Consider the following 10,263-nt stretch of genomic DNA (forward strand, 5'->3'; position numbering starts at 1 on the left):
TTCAGCATCATTCAGCTTTCAGGACTTCAGAGCCACATGATTCTTCAGAAATTATTATAACAATGATTTGCTGCTCTATTATGATCAATTATAATTGGTGCTCAATCATTAATAATGGTTCTTATTAACATCCATTCATTTTCTTTTCCGCGTAGTCCCTTTATTAATCAGGGCTCTCCACAGCGGAATGAACCGCCAACTTATCCAGCATACTGTATGTTTTACACAGTGGATGCCATTCCAACCACAACCCAACACTGGGAAACACCCGTACACTCTTGCATTCACACACATACACTATGACCAATTTAGCCTATTGAATTCACCCATAGCACATGTTTTTGGACTGTGGAGGAAACCGGAGCACCTAGAGGAAACCCACACGAACACGGGGAGAACATGCAAACTCCACACAGAAACGCAGCCCGAGCCCGAACCCAGTCCGAGGCTCGAACCAGCGACCTTCTTGCTGTGAGGTGAACGTTTTACACAAATATTATGCATTAAAACAATTTTTAGTCTCGGTAATACATTTTTCTTGAATTAGCCTATTTGAATGGTTTCTGAAGGATTATGTGGGGTCATGGGGTGAGAAAGCAGACAGACAAGCATTTGTCACCAAGTTTTAATGGGCAAAAAACTGTGCCATACTTATTTTTTTAGTGAATAAATAGCAAATGGATTCTAGCCAGAAATTTTGTTACAAATTATCTTAGTTGAACAACAGATTTCAACAAGAGGAATTCAGCTCTAGTTATGATGGTTCTATTTTTTTACATTTTAAATTAAACTGATTGAATAACTGGTGAGGGGGTAGCGCAGAGCTCAACACTACCAGTTCTGCAGGCTAAATTGTCTGTCGTGTATGTGTGTGGATGTTTCCCAGTGATGGGTTGCGGCTGGAAGGGCATCCGCTGCGTAAAACATGTGCTGGATAAGTTGGCGGTTCATTACGCTCTGGCGACCCCGGATTAATCAAGGGATTGAGCCGAAAAGAAAATGAATGAATGAATGATTGACCAACTTTAACACAATTGTTGGATTTGTCCAAATCTACCTAAAGTTGGTCTGATTTTACCAGTTGTTAGTTTAGAATTGTAACCATAGCTTTTCAATTTCAATTCAATTCAATTCACCTTTATTTGTATAGCGCTTTTACAATGTAGATTGTGTCAAAGCAGCTTCACATAAAAGATCATAGTAAATTGTAACAGTGTAGTTCATTTTTCAAAGTTGAAGTTCAGTTCAGTTTAGCTCAGTTCAGTGTGGTTTAATAATCACTGCTGAGAGTTCAAACACTGAAGAGCAATCTATTGATGCGCAGCTCCACAGATCTCGAACCATGCAAGCTAGTGGCGACAACGGCGAGGAAAAAACCACCAATTGGCAAAGGTGAAGAAAAAACCTTGAGAGAAACCAAACTCAGATGGGCACGACCATTTCTCCACTGGCCAAACGTTTTGTGAAGAGCTGCAGTCCAAGTGCTGGAGGCTGGAAGCTGGACCTCAGCGAAGACTCATCTGGCCCTGGAGCGTCACAGGAATCAGTCTCTTGCTCTCCACTCCTCCATGACCACCACAGTAGCTACTCCAGGATATGGAAACCTTGGGATAATCTCATCACTGGTCTTGGATCGAATGAGTGGCGCTGCGTGGTCTGAGGGTCTCGGGATGAGTATCCCCAGGTAAAAATAGAAAATAAAGAGAATAATTAGTGTAGCTGCTGTTCATAGTCTATATAAACGAGATGAAGAAATCTGTGTGGAGCACATTCATGTATCATACCGCTAAGTGATGCACTGAGTGTATGCTTTACTAAAAGATAGGTCGCTAATCTAGTTTTGAACTGCGAGAGTGTGTCTGTGCCTCAGACGTTATCAGGAAGGCTATTCCAGAGTTTAGGAGCCATAAATGAGAAGGCTCGACCTCCTTTACTCGACTTTGCTATTCTAGGTACTACCAGAAGCCCTGAGTTTAGAGATCTTAAAGAGCAGGTTGGATTGTAGCAAGACAGAAGGTTGGTTAGATAAACAGGAGCTAAATAATTTAAAGCTTTATAGGTAAGAAGCAATATTTTTAATTCAATATTGCTTTGTACCTATAAAGCTTTAAATAATCTAGCTCCTGTTTATCTAATCTAGCTTCAGCATCACTGTTCCACCAGGACTGTTGCATTCATATTAAAGCTAATTCATGCTAGATTTTAAACCATAAATGCAGTATATAAAAATGCTATTTGATTAGTATAATGCATTGTTAAGGAGTAGACTTTAAAGGTGAATTTATTTTTTTATATATTATTTGAACCCTCAGATTTCAGATTTTTAAATAGTTGCATCTCAGCTAAAATTGCCTTATACTAACAAACATAAACTAACATAAAGCTTATTTTTTCAAATTTTATGTGATTTATGAATCTCAATTGATACACAAGGCAATAAACTGACACTTATGACTGGATTATAAAGAACCACACTTTGAAAGTATCATATGGCTTTAATAGAGTTATAAATACAAGTTAACTTTTGACTTTTTTAAAATTAAATATATCAATTTGTACTTTTAAGCTGTGAGCCAAAATGATATGGTTCCATTTAAAATCTTAGAATCTCAATTTTCTACTTCACTTTGACATTTATGTTACTGTAGGAAAAGTATTTACAATTGAATTTACATATCCTCACAAATATGGTATTCTAGTATTTTAATTACAATAACCCTTGCATACTACATGATAGAGACAAAAAAATTAGTGTCTGCTGACATCATCTAGTATCAAACAAAACTATGCTTCAAGAGTTCACGCTTAGATATTGCTTAATAACAATGGCAGGTTTGGCATGCAGTCCCGGGAGAGAACCCTGAGCTTTGAGTGATCCGATTGTCTTACTAATGATTACAGATGAGAGACCAGCCTCGATCAATCATATCACATGCTCCACTCGAATTAGTTTGTGAAAGTTCACATAGTTTGCTAGAGCACACAGAGCCTCAGTTACACACTTTCAAAAAGAGGCTTCAGAACAAAAACTATATATATATATATATATATATATATATATATATATATATATATATATATATATAGTACTTATTATTTAGAGAATTTTTTCCTCGGTTTGCTGACAAGGGCTGGAAACAAACAAGACTGCAGGGTGCTGGAACACACAGGGCCTGAGTTATACATGTCTAACATTTTAATTTATGACAAGGATATAATCAATAAAAAAAAAACTATTTAAAGAGGCTTTTTTTTTTTTTTGCACAGACAACCTCACAATTTCAAGCACTTTCAACACTGTTTTCAAAGGTTTCCTGTAAAATGACATCAAAATGTCACATTTTGGTAGAAAAATTGAGGCGGAAACCCCCCAAAAGCTTGTCCAGCATTACATAATTATCTGTGTCTTTAAAAGGACAACAGAGAGTGTTTCGCAATCATTTCTGTGTCTCTTCCAGCAGAGAGTGCAAATCACTCTCCTGAGCCCTCACATGAGCTCAACACTACCATTTCTGCAGGATGACGAGAGCAGCGTAGAAACATGGAGCTCCTTTGTCTGCTGTGAGTTAATGGACCTCACCTAAACCCGGATCTGATCCCCAAAGGAAAAACATGTTCCTGCTGAGTCCCCTATGGGACCACCTTTGGTTGCTGGGTCCCCAAAAAAGAAAAGATCATCATCTCTGAGTAATGCAGCATGTGTACTAAGTTGCTTTCGGGAATGCCTCTGCCTGCATTGCCTTTAAAAGTATGACCCATGCCAGCAAGGTCTCTAGAGAGAGCCGCTGCACCTGTGCCAGAGGTAATGGGCTTCCCAAATGAAGCACCCATGCCTGGATCCAACCAGATCCAGATACAATTTATTGCCCATTCTCAATTGGAAAGTAGCCAAGCAACATCTCTCTGCAATATTGATCCTTTAGAACCAGAGATGCCAACAAAGAACTTTTTAAGAGTGTATCTGCAGCAGAGTCTTAAGTGGTTAAAAGCTCAAAAACATACATATAACTGTATTGAGCAGTTGGTTACTAAACGTCGAATAGCGAATCACTGGTACAACCCTCCCTACTTTCCAAGAACTGTACTTATCCAGAGCGAGCAGTAGGGCTGCCAAAATCACTCTGGACCCCTCACACCCAGCACACAACCTCTTTGATCTTTTACCTTTTGGTTGCCACTGTGCACCAGAACAGCTAGACACAGTTTCTTCCCTCAGCCAATCCATCTCATGAACTGCTTATAATTGTAATTGTGAAGCAAATATCACTACTTTTTATACACATATACACTTATTCGTTTAAACAACATACTTTACAATTTATACATAACAGCTGCACATATATCGTTGTATAGTAATATACACTTGTCAATTTGTATATTTGCATTCACTACTTGGGTCAGTATCACTATAAAGTGCCTTTGATGTCCCACATGTTTGAATCAGTTCTATGCAGAAATTCGAAATAATGTAATTCTGATGTTTTAATATAATTGGATAAACCTTTACCCACATGCAGGTAGAATTAGAAGTGTTTTGAATTATGTTTTTGTCAATTTTTGCCATTATCTTTCATTGAATGGATGTGACTTTGTCATGTCCCACACACTGCTCAGCCAACTTCAGCGAGTCTAAAAAGTAGGTAAATTAGATCAAATAAAAAGATTTTTATATATTCTAATTGACTTTAACCATTTATCTGATAAAATAAGTCATTTTAATAACTTTTATTTTGTTTTCATAATATTATTAATCATTTTACACGCGTCCTTGAAATTGCTGTCCACCCTGTCATGATGTGGTAAATGCCCCTTTAAGAAAGCCTCTGATGTACTCATTGGCATCTCTGTGCACATTTTGCCTTTCTTCAGAGGAGGTTAAAACATCTGCTGTGCACACAGTAACTATCTACACTTATGTTTCCTATTTTTCTTCATATTGTGTTTGAAATTGAATGTTGTCAAGCCTAACACGTCCACCCTGTCATAGTGAAATATTAATACACTGAAAAAAATTATTTAAAGATGATTCCTTGGATTTACTCAATTTCTTTTTACATTAAGTGGTTGTAAACAATTTATTTGGGCTGAATTGAAACAAATTAATTTGAACATGATTAAATTTAATTTGTTTGTTTAAATTCAACACAAATAAACTGTTTGCAACAGTTTTGCATGCAACACTTTTTTCAGTGTACAAAAAAATTCAGAAATCAAAAATATAGCTTTAAACTGATTTATTTAATATTTGAATGTTAATTAGTTAATGTTTTATGTTACAACACTTATACACACACATACTACACCAGTAGATGCGATACATGAGTGGACAATGCAAACCTTTTGGCAATATCTGTCTCGGTCTATATAAAGGTTATCTTTTAAAGTCCATATAATGGAGCTCATTGACTGTTTGAAATAAAAAAAACAGCCCTAAGTATTTGTACATGTATGTCAACATCTGTAATCTAATTATTTACTTTCCTTCTTCTGAAAAAGACAGTATTGAGAGAGAAGACAAAAAGAAAGAACAAAAGAAAGAAAGAAAGAAAGAAAGAAAGAAAGAAAGAAAGAAAGAAAGAAAGAATAAATAAAGGCAAAATGCAAACTAGGGCTAGAGACAAAGCTAATGCTTTGAATCACCTATTATTCTTAAAACTCATGAAAATCAACCTGAGCCAGGCTCCTCCAGTGCAATGTACAATGTTAAGATTTACATTCATTAGCAAATTTTGTTTAATTTGAAGGACAATAATGGTTTATTTTCCTATTAAATTGCATATTGATTAAACCTAATTGATAACAGAAGAGGTGGCATGGTGGCTTAGTGGTTGAATTCTTGAAAACTTTTATATCCCTTTTATATTAACCCTTTAATATTTCTTGTACCTGTTGTTTTTCAAATGTTCATCCATATTTAGTTCAATAATTAAAGCCTTTGTCCACCCTGTCATCTTGTTTTCCACTGTCATGTTCAACTTATTTATATATATATATATATATATATATATATATATATATATATATATATATATATATATATATATATATATATATATATATATATATATATATATATATATATATATATATATATATATATATATATATTAACTCAGCCAAAAATCTTGTGTGATTCCTTACTTAAACAATAAGGGCTAGTTAATATTGTTTGAAAATTTGACAAAATATTTTAGATGTTGGATTTTATTTTGAAAAGAACGTGCAACGATTGCATATTTTAGTGGGAAATAAACGTTTTGTCCATTATTTAATTATTATAAAGAGACTTTTTCCTTAATTTATAAAGTTGGGTTGGTAAAGGAACACATAACCTTTCTGAAAATATACATTTTATAATCACACTGCAATGAAAATATACCACTACGTTGTCTGCTTGCAGATTATTTATAAAAAGTGCTGGAGCTTGACCAACATTAATTTCTTACAGTCTAAGATTTAATTAATACAACAACAATCTCTGAATAACTCAAAAATCTCAAACTTTTTTTTTCTTTGAAGATTCTGACGTCTCAAAGGCACTTTATGGTGATAATGACCCACTTCATTGCTCAAAATATATTTAATATCTGTTTTTTGTCCTGTCTCTGTCATTCTATTGCGCTGTAGAAGCTCTGTCAAGAAAACAAATTCTTCGTATTTGTGAACATACCTGGCAATAAAGCTCTTTCGGATTCTGATTCAATTAGCATTTATCCATATTTTTATATTTATCCACCAGCTTGTTATGGTGGTTTTTGTTTCATTTTATATAATTAATGTTGTAAATGGTTCAAAAAGTAAGATTTTTTTTCGTACATTTGACTGTTTTACATTCTAATTTAAAATGGTACACATGTTTTGTCTGCAGTGCCAGTAGAACATATTAATTAAATGCAGTTAGCATGTTTTGCTGTATTAACACTAGAGGGCAGTGCTGCACCGCAGTTGCCTCTGATACCCCGCGTCTCAAGCTTACGTATTTCCACCTGATTTCCACATACAGTAAGTTTCTAATAATTTCGATTTTAAATAAAACTATATAGATCTAGATTGGTAAATATATATATATTGGGATGTAACTATAATTGTGTTGACAGTACTTAGGTAAGTTCCACATTTGCTTTTCATTTAATGTCATTAGGCGATTGCAAACAGAACTTGAAATCAATTCTTTATAATTTTATACATTCTTTATGGGCATACATTCAAAACCGTAACATAAAAGTTGACATTTTGGAGTGATTTTGCATTTGCAATGCTGAATTTGTTTGTAGAGTTCATTTCAATTGACTTCAGATTTGGATTGTTTTATTTATGGCAGCAACAACGCATCAGGTCAGCAAATCAATGCGCTGCATACAACTGGTTTTGTGCTTTGCTTTCTATCACCATACCACTGAATCTAATCTCTCATCTATACACACTTTCCTAATATAACCAGTAACATTTGATTTAAAACCTGATATCCCTTTGCCAATGCGGGACAGGTGGCCTTTACATTCTTCTATTTATTGTCAAAAGTTCCCTAGAAGGATAGAAGTGTCTGAGGAAACAGTTTTAACATTCATGTATCTGTATCTATTTCTGTATATATACACACACACACACACACACCCACACACCAATTTCTTTTTACTTGTTCGAACTACTTAATTAAAATGAGCTGAATCAACACAATTCTTGAGATTTCATTGGGAAAACTTAATTTTTTATGTTCAATCCATATAAATTAAAAGTGTTTACTTAATCTATTTGTGTTGGGACAACATGAATGAAATGTGTGGAACCCTGCATTTTTACAGTGCAGCATTCCTGATGGAAAAGTGACGTTGGCGCTACGATTAATCTTGCATGCATTGTTAGCATGCAGCACAAGCCCACACTTGCTACAGTCTAACTAGACAATATTGTGTCATAACTTGACCTTAATTTGACAAACTGTCATTTAGAGATGCATGAACTCATGTCATGTAACCAGAGTCACCTGTAATAAGCACATTATGAAAAGGATTAAAATTCAAAATGTAACCATTAACACCACAGAGAGAGGCAAATTGCCTGACTGCAACTTTGAATATTCTGAGTGGGCCTTCTTGGACATTCCTCCAACACTAGGCTATTTTTCTTTGCATGCAGTATTCATTATCTTGGTATTTTTTATTCAATTGTTATTCGGAATAAGGGGGGAAATGAAACTCCAGACAGTTAAGTAAATGTCAAGGGAGTTCCGGGACGATGATTTGGTAGTTCCTTGGAAGAACTGGACCGCTCCCTTTACTGAAAGCTGTTGTTTAACTAAGATAAGCTTTAAAAAATCCCTGGCAAGAAAGCAAATGCTGTTTATTCACAAAAGAGGAAGTATGGCATAGTTTGGGTCCATTAAGACCTGAGACTGCAGAGTTTATGTAGGCTTTTTCTGAAATCATTAGCTGTTCAATAGCTTAGTATGTGTTAATACTTAATCAGAGCGATGCAGAGTTCCAAGGATTTACAACAGTAAATCTTTCATTAAAATGACAACTTTAGTCGAAGTTTAAAAATAGACATGTACAGCTCGTGTTGACTTAAGAAAGAAAGTGAGCGATCTGAAGACTGCATTAACACTCCTGCAGTTTATCAGGTCAACACTGTCTTATCATGTACAAATAAATATCCACTTATCTGCACTTGCATCTGTTTCACCAGCAGCAGGTGCAGAGATATCATGAAAGAGCCAGTTTTACAACATATCTTCTATTCCCATGTAACTGGGATGAATGATTTTAGAAAATAATTATGGGTCCATATTAGGTGCCTTTACCTGCTATTGAATGTACTGTGCAGTACAATGCACTTATGGATAAATGCTCATGCTGCATTGTAAAACACTTTTGTGTGCTAAATCCTTAAGGTTTAGGACAGCTTTAGTGCTAGTGACAGGCTTTAGTGTCTGTTAAGTGGGAAGGACAGGTTTAATGGTGTTGGTTAAGAGGCCTAGACGTGTATAGCTGAGTTTATCACTTGGTTAACATTAGAGGCAGGTTAACCTGCAAGTGTAGATGTAAGGCTTGTTTTGTGGTATGAGTGTAGGCTTAAACTGTGCATGAAATCATATTTTCGCTATGATTATTTATTATTGTTTGTCTTAAAGTAAATTAATTCACTGAAAAAAAAACCTTTGTTTTAGTAATTTTCAATCAAAATCTGACCACTTGCTTTGCTCTGAAACAGCAGTACTTGACATCGATTTGATGGCTTTGGTGTAATTAGCCACGCCCCTCTAACCATTCATTTGCTGCAAGTGAAAGATGAGAGGAGGAGCAGCAAATACAAAACCCCGCCCCTACTCAATATTCTGTTTCGGTTGGAAATACTTTATCATACTGAGATAAAGGTCTGGAGCAACTTCTGGTTATTGAGTAGAGACCATTTATGGGTTATTAAGGTTTATGGGTTAGTCAGAGAGTAAGGATAAATTTAGTAGTATAACAAGATTGGTATTGGATATGCACATGTACAGGTTTAGTAATAAAGTAAAGTTGAAGTTAAGTAGTGGTATGGGTTGGTTAGGGGGTACAGGTCAAATTAGTTGAAGGTAATGGTACAGGTAAGCTTGATGGTTGGTTAACATTAAGAACTATTGCTGCATCTCAGTCCAATTTCTTTTTATTACTATCCCTTGCTGTCTTCCATCCATCTCATTGACTGAGTACTGTACTGATTACATCACACGAGTGTCCACTACTGGCCGAACATGTGCAATGGGATTTAATGGAATGCTCAAAGGAATTGGAAACTACTACACATGAATGTAAGACAGACGAAGTCACAATCGAATTGCATTGTGGCACATACAGTTGAAGAATTATTAGCCCCCTTTGAATTTTTTTATCTTTTTTAAATATTTCCTAAATTATGTTTAACAGAGCAAGGAAATTTTCACAGTATGTCTGATAATATTTTTTCTTCTGGAGAAAGTCTTATTTGTTTTATTTTGGCTAGAATAAAAGAAGCTTTTAATTTTTTATGAACGATTTTAAGGTCAAAATTATTAGCCCCTTTAAGCTATTTTTTTTAGACTGTCTACAGACAAACCATCGTTATACAATAACTTGCGTAATTACACTATCCTGCCTAGCTAACTTATTTACCTAGTTAAGCCTTTAAATGTCACTTTAAGCTGTATAGAAGTGTCTTGAAAAAGATCTAGTACAATATTATTTACTGTCATCATAGCAAAGATAAAATAAATCAGTTATTAGAAATGAGTTATTAAAACTATTA

Source organism: Danio aesculapii, chromosome 15, assembly GCF_903798145.1.
Source record: "Danio aesculapii chromosome 15, fDanAes4.1, whole genome shotgun sequence".
In the NCBI taxonomy this organism is placed as follows: domain Eukaryota; kingdom Metazoa; phylum Chordata; class Actinopteri; order Cypriniformes; family Danionidae; genus Danio; species Danio aesculapii.